We start from the raw sequence: 9,809 nt of genomic DNA, 5'->3' as shown, positions 1-9,809 counted from the left end.
TAATAGCTATTAAGGGCATAAATCTAAAAGAAATCAACTGAATATTCACTGGAAAGACTGATGCTGAAGCTGAAGCTACAATATTTTGGCTACCTGATGTGAAGAGCCAACTCATTGGAAAAGACCCTGATGCTAGGAAAGATTGAGGGCAGGAGGAGAAGGGGATGACAGAGGGTGAGATGGCTGGATGGCATCAATTACTAAATGGAAATGAGTTTTCCCAAGCTCTGGGAGATGGTGAAGGACAGGGAAGCCTGGCATGCTGCAGTTCATGGGGTCTCAAAGAGTTGAACACGACAGTGACTGAACAACAGCAAAAGGCATAAAAGTTTTATTAAATATTTTAATAAAAAATTACTAGAACTCAACTGAATAAAAAGTTTTAAAATGTATCATCATATTATACCTACAATTCAAATATGCCGTGGGAAATGTTTTTTATTAGAACAATAGGTTATATAGTTCTTAGAAAGATTGAAGGCAGGAGGAGAATGGGATGACAGAGGATGAGATGCTTGGATGGCAAGCATTGAATTACTGATTCAATGGACATGAGTGTGAGCACACTCTGGGAGACAGCGAAGGGCAGGGAAGCCTGGCATGCTGCAGTCCATGGGGTCACACATAGTCAGACACGATTGAGGGACTGAACAACAACAGTGCTCAGAATGGACAATCAGATATTTACCTGTCTGTTTAGAACTGGCTCTGCACTCACAATAAGTAGGTTTTGGCAAAACACAAGGAAAGAGAGTCTCCTTGTTCTTCTGCCTTAGAATACTGCCTAACATAGACACTGAAGGCTCAGTCTTTAAATATCCACAGTAGTTGTCCTCAAGTGACATCCAGGTGTCCCCTGGATGAGACAAACCCTCATTCAAAGACATTTCAAAAACCATCAGGAAAACATACACAAAAAGAGAATCTTCGAGGCATTCATTTACATGCTTACTAATTCACCTAACCATGATTGAATGTCAGGTTCTAGAATTGTGAAACAGCTGAACTTAATGTTGCATAAGTGAGGCAAAACGCACACATATATTACATCCATGCAGCAGAAATGTTAAGCAAATCCTAGTTTCAAACCATCCGGTGACCTCTTCTCAGACAATCTTTCATCTTTCTCTCGGCTCTATCTCTCCTTTTCTCTGTCTTTGTCTCTCCTGCCCATCCCCCCACAACATATATACACACACACACATATACAGGCACACAAATCAGGGTCTGTGTCAATAACGTACTGCTGCTGCTTCTGCTAAGTCACTTCAGTCGTGTCCGACTCTGTGTGACCCCATAGATGGCAGCCACCAGGCTCCCCCACCCCTGGGATTCTCCAGGCAAGAACACTGGAGTGGGTTGCCATTTCCTTCTCCAATGCAGGAAAGTGAAAAGTGAAAGTGAAGTCACCCAGTCGTGTCCGACTCTTCTCGACCCCATGGACTGAAGCCTACCAGGCTTCCTCCATTCATGGGATTTTCCAGGTAAGAGTACTGGAGTGGGGTGCCATTGCCTTCTCCGCAATAACATACAGTGACACTCAATATTCTATGTAAAGAAGTCTCCACATACTTACCATGGAGTCTCACCTTCAATTCTTTCTAAAATAAGAGCGTATGATATATGGGACACTGAAAGATGCCCCGCAGAAAACAGTTCCTGGTGAAACAAGTTTAGAAAGCAATATATTTTATTCCCATAGTGGAGATTTATAACGCATATTCGCATAGTAAAGACTCTGAAAGAATTCCTGCAATAAAGAAACCTATTTCAAAGTCATCTGCCTCAGGATGCTTTTATCTGGAAATATCTGCTTATTTTGTTTACTATATATTATCAACCATGGGGAACGGGCAATGACATAAGAACACTCAATATCCTATGATTCAGACCTTTCAAATATTATGACTGAACATACGTGGGATGCAGTACTGTTCATAAGATATCCATCTTTCTTGCCAGGACACTTTGATCTCACTTTATAAAAATTATAAAAATATGTATTTACACATCAAAATAAAGGGATTTAATAAAGTAAAGATGGACTTTAGGCTTTCTTCTGCTGTAACAGGATTCCTTCACACTTCTCTGATGTAACAGGTTTCATAAAATGTATGGTATTGTTCTTTACATTCCTGGGGTCTGTGAAGGTTATGGCGTTCTGGGATATTCCAAAACCACTGCCTGAAACAGACATCTCATTTTTGACATCCTCTGGCGTGTTCTATGTGGAGCCTCATTCAGAGATCATAGGTTCACCAAGTGAATTTTGATTTTTAGAATCCTCTTAAAGGAAAATATGAAAAGGTTGTTAAAGCTAATTATATCCACTTCAAGTACACTTAGGAATGAGGTTTTCTCTTAAGAATTCTCAAACAGTGAAATTGACATTTTTAACCAAGTCCTTGTGCATGAAAGGCAAGTGGGACATTCCCCTGGCCTGTGGAATTCCAGTGACTCAAGATTCAAGATTCGTGTAGAGGAAGATGATATTTATGCTCTTGAGTAGCAGGTTTCTGTATAATCACCTTTAAGGGGGGAAGAAATCAAAGTGGAACACTGAAAAGAAACAAGAAGCAGCTCCTTTGTCACATTGCAAACACAGATAACTTCAGTGACAGATAAAACCGAATAGCTGGGGTGGTGGGTGATGGTGGGGGGGAGAGTGAAGTGTGGTTGGCAGTTCAGAAGTACAGCAACAGGTCAGTAGTGAAAGGTAAGACCTTGGGTCTTCTTTCAAACGATGACTTATACACTACCAATAAATGTTGAGTGAAAAATGCCATTACAAGGAGACAAAAGGAGGAGGAAAAGATATTGTTCAGCTTAATCTTTAAGTTCATTTTATAAGTGCCCAGTAAACAACCTTCTACTTAAGTTTTCACTTCAGTGGCTTCTATGGTAGGTAACAAAATCTTTTAGCTTCAGAATAACTCCGGACTGTATAATGGGCTTTTTAAATGAATATTCAGGTGTTTTGCAAGTTCTATTAAGAGTTTTAGTTGGTAAAGAGTTATTAATGTCTTACAACTCAAAGAATAGTTATAAAACACCAAAGAAGTGTTTTCATTTGGGATAGCCCCACACCCACCAGTCCTTCTTCACCTACACGAATCCATTTTGAAATGATACTCCTGAGGGCCCAGGTAAACTCAGGCCTTCAAATCCCAACCTGAGCTTGAAGAATGGGATAAACTGTGGAAGACACTCTGTCTCTGAATTTATTGCTCCATATTTCAAGAAATATTGATGTTACTTCTAAAATTATGACCCTTTTCCTTATGATCCTACTAAGTGGATGATTTCTTCTTCCAAGTACCTGTAAATAAGATCAGTTTGTAAAGGGAAATCATTTCAAAATATGTTGGGACTTGCAGTAACTTCTTCCCTCATCCATACGTCTATTGGTATCCTTAAGCGTATATTTAGTGTGCTTTCAGATACAACCTTTTAAGCTAAGACTAATAGTCAAAACAGCCAGTGCAATGAACAGTTTTTCATCAGTAGTTTAACTTTAAATCAGACTGAAAACTGTCACCCCTCCAAAAAGCTTCAGTCGAGAGAATATATACCATCTTTGGGTAAAAATACAAAATCAGACAATTTCACCAATGTAATCTCACATTTGAGATCCCAAAGAGGCTATTTCTAGAAGTGCCAAAAAAGAAGAGTTATGAATTTTGGTTACCATAAAATCCTGTTTAATATTAATATACTTTCATATGTGAGCTCTTATTTGATAATATAAAAATGCATTTATTTTAGGGTGATCTTTTTACATTGTTTTATACCAGGAAATAAAAAGTTGGCTTAAAGCTCAACATTCAGAATACTAAGATCATGACATCCAGTCCCATCACTTCATGGCAAATAGATGGGGAAACAGTGGAATCAGTGGCTGACTATATTTTTCTGGGCTCCAAAATCACTGCAGATGGTGATTGCAGCCATGAAATTAAAAGATGTTTACTCCTTGGAAGGAAAGTTATGACCAACCTAGACAGCATATTAAAAAGCAGAGACATTACCTTGTTCACAAAGGTCCTTCTAGTCAAGGCTATGGTTTTTCCAGTGGTCATATATGGATGTGAGAGTTGGACTATAAAGAAAGCTGAGTGCTGAAGAATTGATGCTTTAGAACTGTGGTGTTGGAGAAGACTCTTGAGAGTCCCTTGGACTGCAAGGAGATCCAACCAGTCCATCCTAAAGGAGATCAGTCCTAGGTATTCATTGGAAGGACTGATATTGAAGCGAAATTCCAATACTTTGGCCACCTGATGCAAAGAGTTTACTCATTTGAAAAGACCCTGATGCTGGGAAAGATTGAGGGCAGGAGGAGAAGGGGACGACAGAGGATGAGATGGCTGGATCGTATCACCGACTCGATGGACGTGAATCTCAGTGAACTCTGGGAGTTGGTGATGGACAGGGAGGCCTGGCGTTCTGCGATCATGGGGTTGCAAAGAGTCGGACCGACTGAGTGACTGAACTGAACTGAACTGAACTGAAATTCTGAATAAGGAGCAAAGGCTCTTCCCTCAAACCTAGCTTTTCAAAATCCATCCCAGGTCCCAGGATAATAGTGAAACTTCTGGAGGATGCCATAATTCATCCCAGGACTTAGAGAGGGGTAGGTGGAGCCCCTCACACCATGATAGCTTCTTTCAGCTTGGTAGAACGCACATCATTCTTGAAATCTGAAGAAATAAGATGTAAGAAAGAGAACAAGTCTCTCAAGAGGACTGATAAATTCTAGGGAGCTAGAGGTTGTCACAGAATAGGATTCCCAGGCAATACGGAGGTCTAAAGACTCAAAAGTATAGAAACCTGATGAGTTAAGTTTCCACCACATATCTGTCAGGGTCTTAGAAACATGTTTTCAAGGGAATAAGGGAAACAAAAGACTTTTTAGAGTCAACCTGATTCTCCAGAGTATTGGGACAGGTAAAAAATAATTTTTTTTTTTTCAAAAGCTAAACGAAACAACAAACAATAAATTTCATGTCTGATATGGTTTGTCAGTCACATATGATAGCATCGAATGGACTTTTCCACACATTTTTTGTACAAAGGAAGGTAAAAACTCAGGATGGAGAAGGATACCCTCAGAGAATTCTTAGCAAGGATGTTTTCTGGCCCGAAACCGGACCTTTCCGTTTTGGAGCTGTCATCTCCATCAGAAAGCATGGGAATGTATCTATTTCTGTGCAAGGCTCTATGCTCAGTTGGGCTGCTCTCAGCTCAGTGTCACTGAATAACAGCTGCTGTCACAGAGAAAGGAAGAATATCTGCCCCAAAGTCACACAAGGGGCAGCCCTTCAGAGACAACACTTTCCGGAATTTATTTTGGCATATTTCCCCTTGGGCTTCAAGGGTACAGAAATGAAGCTGAAGAAGGGAGGTTGGAAATGCAAACTCTGATAACTTATGCAGAAATTCTTCCTGATCCTACAAAAAATCCACATTTCCTAGTGATCAGTTTTAAGAAGTCTGGTAATACAAAAAGTATGCACATGCCCTGAGCATCGAGTTCAAAATGAGAGCTTCATGCAAATGAATGTGACTTTTCTGGATAGAAACCTAGACTGTGAATGTGGGCAGCTGCCCCAGGCTATGATTTCTGGGAAAGCTGAGGGTCTGGCTAGCCAGGCATCCTTTGGAAATAAAGAAGTCAGCAGAAATGGAGAAGGAGCCTTCTTCGTCTCTCACCTACTACCCACCACTGGAGCCAAGATGACAGAAAGACTAGAGGTGATTAATACTGGAAATTTTAACACCAGAGACCCAATGTCTGCTTTACTTTTGTAACTGCTGACGCCATGGTGGAAAAAGAAAAACTTCAGATCATCATACAGATGTTTTCAACAGTTCAACTGTCATCCATACACTACTGCTATCTCTTAATTTTTATTGTGTGTTGAAAAGGAAAAACATGAATCCATTCATTCCAATAATTTATTTTCTATTTTGAAATTACACATGGAAGTTGTTCATATAGAAATGAGTATACTTAAGGTTTTGACAAAACAAACTAAAAAAGTTTTGACAAAACAAACCAATAAGACACAGGGTACGTTTTGTTGAAGAAAGCAAATTTTCAGTCCTCTTATTTTTTGTGTTACTACTAGGAACAGATAGCATTTACATCTTCTGGTATCTAAACAGCCAACTTCTTTCCTAGTTGGTTCCCAGTGCCTGTAGGGCTATGGAGGAATTATGGATCCTAAATATATTGCTGGAAGTTAGAAAACCTTACTACTCAAAGATGCATGGGCTTCATTCATATTCCAGGGATTGTGAAGTAAAAAAGTATCTTTATAAATATCTATGAATGGAAGTGTCTTAACATATTTGACTTTTTTAAACACTTGCAATAGTCTTGTATTAAGTAGGTCCTTAATTAAGATACTAATTGTTATGGGTTGAACTGTGTTTCCCAAAGATATGTTGAAGCCCTATTCCTTGTACCTATAAATGTGACCTAGGGTGAAATTCTTTACCACCTGGGAAGCCCCTAGTGGTAAAGAATCTGCTTGCAAAGCAGGAGATGCAAGAGGCACAGGGTTCAATCCCTAGGTCAGAAAGATCCCCAGGAGTAGGAAATGGCAACCCACTCCAGTATTCCTGCCTAGAAAATTCCATGGATAGAGGAGCCCGTTGGGCTGCAGTCCATGGGGTGGCAAAGAGTCGCTCATGACTCAGTGACTGCACAACAGCACAGGGTGAAATAGGGTCTTTGCAGGTGTAATTAAATTAAGATGAGATTCTTTACCACCTGAGCCACCAGGGAAGCCCCAATCTAATATCACTGATATCCTTATAATAAGAGGAGAATAAAAATAGAATACACAGGGAGAAGGCCATGTGACAGCAGAGGCAAAATTTACACTGGTGATGAATCTACAAGCCAAGGAAATTCAAGGAGTTCTGGTAATCACCAGAAATTAAGAGAACACAAGGAAGGGTGCTCCCTTAAAAACTTCAGGAAGAATATAGCCCTGCTGACAACTTGATTTCAAACTTCTGTTCTCTAGAACTGTGAGGCAATATATTTCTACTGCTTTAAGGCACCCAGTTTGTGATGCTTATGAGAATAGACCTATGAAACTAAAACACAAGTTTAAGTATTTTTTAAAACAAATGTGATAATTAATTACAGGAAACTAACTTTCTGATATAGTGACTGATAAATAATATCCATGGCACTAAATATGGATAAACACAAGGTATTTTCTGACCTATGCTTATGTAACTATCTTAAACTTCAAAAAGTGAATGCCAGAGACAAAGTTTCAGAATTTTGAACTAACAAATAAAGAACTAATAAACCTTGAGAATATACACTCACTGTGATTTACATGCAGTCCTAATGAAGACTACATGTTAAGACAGCATGCTTTTAAGTTGCATGATTAATTATCAACATTGGTTCCCTCATTGGACAGCTATTAGTGAAACCCAAAAGTAAATGAATATTTAGAAAATTTATCTTAAAATTGGATAGCTGGTTAATCTTTTGGCCATATTCCCTAAACCTGTGTCAACGTATGAAGGAAAGTCAAAAAAGTTTCATCACCTCTAACCCTGAATATTCATTGGAAGTACTGACACTAAAACTGAAGCTCCATACTTTGGCCACCTGATGCGAAGAGCCAACTCACTGGAAAAGACCCTCATGTTGGGAAAGATTGAGGACAGGAGGAGAAGGGGGTGGCAGAGGATGAGATGGTTAGATAGCACCACCAACTCAATGGATATGTATTTGCTCAATTCAATTATTCTCCTCCGTGCCAGAGAGTGGAGGACTGGCATGCTGCAGTCCAAGGGATTGCAAAGAGTTGGACACAACTTAGCAACTGAACGACAGCAACAACATGCAAGACATATTTTTACCCATCATCTCTCCTTAAGAAACTTAATGTTTCTAAAAAAAGAATTTTTTGATCTCTCTTCTTTAGGTTGTTTTCTCATTGTCGATCAGCCAAATGCTTCAAATGAGTGTGGAAAGCAAGCAAGCTGGAAAATTCAGCCTTTACCATGTCAAGGGTCACCTGGATATGTGATAAATCATGTTCATGTATGAATTATTATTTAGACAGCTAGTAGAAATAGTAACCTGGAGAAAGAGCAAAGGGTAGCTGGTTCTCCTTTTCAACCGGATGGTGTGGTGGGCTGAAGGAGCACCACGTGTGATAGGATCCTTCCATCCCTGACCCCCACCTATGCCTTCAGCTTGAGCAGCAGATTACAGCACAGGGAGCTTCCACATGGAGACTCGGAGTCATGGTGGAAGGCCCAGCTCTACAGTTCCTAAGAATCTCTTCTACTGGACAATTTCCACAAACACACAAGTTTAATCCTCACAAGTCACCTTCATAGTGAGGCCTGCTCAAGTTTTCAATCCCCTTTCTCTGCCTCTTTGCCTCCTTCTTTACACATATCTTAAAAAATTTTTTTTTGTTTTAAATCTTTTGGTCACATGGCATATAGGATCTTAGTTTCCTGACAAGAGATTGAACCTGTGCCATCTGCATTGGAAGGTCAGTCTTAGCCACTGAACTGCTGGGGAATTCCCTCTTTAATACCTATTTATTTAAATTCTTTTTAGCATATATCTATGTACTAAGTATTTTACTTACTTATGTCATTTACAGTCTTTTCCCCACCAGAATGTGAATTCCAAGAGGGCCTTTTACCCCTTGGATCTTGGCTTTCTTCTCAAAAAGTAGTGGCTGGCACTCAATAAATACTTCTAGAATAAATGAACTACAGAGAGAAAGGCCTGTACTAGCTTTATTGCTCAGTGTGAGGAGCTTTTGGTGGATTGAACTAACCAACCATGGATGTGTGTGTTAGTGCTTAGTTGTGTCTGACTCTGCGACCCCATGGACTGTAGCCCACAAGGCCTCTCTGTCCGTGGAATTCTCCAGGCAAGAATACTGGAGTAGGTTGCCACTTCTTCCTCCAGGGGATCTTCCCAACCCAGGGATCGAACTCTGGTCTCCTGCATTGCAAGTGGATGCATTACCATCTGAGCTACTAGGGAAGCAGATAACTAACCACAGGTTTTGTCCAATTTACAAGACTGAGGAGTGTTCTAGCTTATGCTTATATATTTCCAAGGCCTGGCTGGGGAGTTTCCTGAGGAGACTTCTACTGATGAGGGATTGCTTCTCTAGGCTACCCACTCAAGCATCTAGCACATGATAAGCATTGTATCACTTTTGAGAACTGATCATCTCCTACTGCCAAAGCCAGCATGCTTAATTACTTTGGAAGCATTTACCAGCGTACTATATCTAAGGGCTTCATAGGTCGACCAGAGGTGGACTAGGTGCCTTCAGCACCCCTAAACACAATAAATTGCTCAAAGAGGATAGAATAACAAAGCCCAAATTCAATAATTCTCACTATAAGCTTCAAACACAGCAACCTAAGAAGATACTTAGCAGCAGAAAGAAACGTTAGAAGAAGACCCAAGAGCTATACTGGCACCTAAGGGATTCAGTTGCAATTCTGATCTGGTCTATTAATTGAGTTTTGCTAAATGTTCAATGGCAGTTTAGCCAGGCAACATTGATCAGGTCCATTTAAGAAACACTGTTAAGGTAAACTACCATGGTCAGAGGGAGGTAGGGGCCTACACATGTCCTCCACCATAGTGTTGCTCAGCTGTGTCTGACTCTGTGATCCCATGAACTGTAGTCTGCCAGGCTCCTCTGTCCATGGAATTCTCCAAGCAAGAATATTGTGGAATGGGTTGCCATTCTCTTCTCCAGGGGATCATCCTGACTTGTTATACCCAAGGC

This window comes from Bos taurus, chromosome 9, assembly GCF_002263795.3.
Source record: "Bos taurus isolate L1 Dominette 01449 registration number 42190680 breed Hereford chromosome 9, ARS-UCD2.0, whole genome shotgun sequence".
In the NCBI taxonomy this organism is placed as follows: Eukaryota; Metazoa; Chordata; class Mammalia; order Artiodactyla; family Bovidae; genus Bos; species Bos taurus.
This window is presented reverse-complemented; position numbering follows the sequence as displayed.